The 1,757-nt window shown below is 33.1% G+C and overlaps 1 long non-coding RNA gene across 1 annotated transcript in view; it reads right to left on the bottom strand.

The window, feature by feature from the left end:
• Positions 1–747, bottom strand: part of LOC138365110 (uncharacterized) — a 1,691-nt gene extending 944 nt beyond the window's left edge. Inside the window, exon 1 of the long non-coding RNA XR_011228652.1 lies at positions 607–747. This is a non-coding gene — a long non-coding RNA (uncharacterized lncRNA). The remainder of the gene's footprint in view (positions 1–606) is intronic.
• Between the last annotated feature and the right edge of the window lie 1,010 nt (positions 748–1,757).

Below are 1,757 nucleotides of genomic sequence, written 5' to 3'. Positions count from 1 at the left end.
CTAAACTACCTCATCCCATGCATTCCATGATGGTCTGATGCTTCCATCTGAAAATTGGGAACATCAAAAGATCTGACTTTCCCAATTTTCTGATGGGAACATCAAATGATCTGATATTCCCATCACTGAAAAATAAAAACAGATAAAAAAAATGATATGAAAAAATAGAAAATAAAATATACTCATGAAATGAACAGAATGGTTAACAACGCAGCTCAATTGCAATGCAATGTCACAATAACATTTAAATATACTTTAAGATATAATCTAGAAGAAAATAAGGATATTGAAACGGTTCATGAACTCTATTTCAATAAAGGACACTATGGGGAACTTTGAAAAATAGTTATTGAGTATAATTAGACAGACTTGTTGCTAGGCAGAGGAGTAATGAGATATATGGCAAATTTTGCAAAATATACAATGAAGGTACACAAACATTCATACCCAAACAAAGCAAAATGCTAGGTAAGAACAAAGCATTTGGCCCGTAGGAGAAAGGAGATACCCACAAGACTAGAATACAAGTCATTAACAAGCATGCAAGTATAATACATAATACATGCAGACATATATATAATCCAAAAAAATGTCAAATTTACGTACTTATTATTACATTACAAATATCCAAGGTTTTGAAGACACGTTTCCTCTTGCGCCCAACGAGTGAATACTGAGACCAGACCCCATAGGTCCCTATCCTCCTCATCATTCGTCTCACTGTGTCTCCACAGCTTGCACCGCCCATTTGAGACAGCGTCTGGACCTGTTAAAATAATGCATAAGCTGTAAGGTAATAGAGAATAATATATATCTTTCAATCTCAACATTAGATTTTCTAATTTCCAACTGTATTAAATAAATAGCATTAAAATATTTTCCTTCTTAACTATTACAAAAATCAACGAATTTGAGTAACTTTTGCTTTTGTTTTATTTGTACCTTAAACATAACACTGAACAATCAATTATGTGCCACCCCACCTTCCTTCATCTGCAAAAAAACTAATCAAAAGACATATGTACAAGGCTAAAAAAATTCAGCAACACTTACCATACTCAGGCTAAAAGAATTAAGCAACACTTACCATACTCTTTTTATATTCACTGTTAACTTTTAGCTCATGTGACAGACTTTCCACCTGCTCAACAGTTTCAAGTGGGGATGGAAGAATGTCTTCCAGGATTGGTATATCTCCATGTGTTTTTGACATATGGGTTTCCGTCATTTTGACAATATTCAGGAATTTTGCAAAAATAATGGCATTTACTATTTTTAAAAGATTATTAGCAAATTTACAGAAATGGTGCATTCGGAAGACAAAACCGTGGTAGACATGGTTGGAACAAGTTAGGTGAGAGGGTGGTGGAGGCCAAAACCATAATCATAATCATCTGTATCAAACCTTATTACAGGTAAAACCAGTAGGCAGTCTACTGTATTTTATCAAACCGTTATTAGTATAATAGATCTCGTAATAATTTTGCAAAAATAATGGCATTTACTATTTTTAAAAGATTATTAGCAAATTTACAGAAATGGTGCATTCGGAAGACAAAACCGTGGTAGACATGGTTGGAACAAGTTAGGTGAGAGGGTGGTGGAGACCAAAACCATAATCATAATCATCTGTATCAAACCTTATTACAGGTAAAACCAGTAGGCAGTCTACTGTATTTTATCAAACCGTTATTAGTATAATAGATCTCGTAATAATTTTGCAAAAATAATGGCATTTACTATTTTTAAAAGATTAT

The sequence above is a fragment of the Procambarus clarkii genome, chromosome 15, assembly GCF_040958095.1.
Source record: "Procambarus clarkii isolate CNS0578487 chromosome 15, FALCON_Pclarkii_2.0, whole genome shotgun sequence".
NCBI classification, from domain to species: Eukaryota; Metazoa; Arthropoda; class Malacostraca; order Decapoda; family Cambaridae; genus Procambarus; species Procambarus clarkii.
The sequence above is the reverse complement of the archived record's forward strand: the minus strand, read 5'-3'. Positions and strand labels throughout refer to the sequence as shown.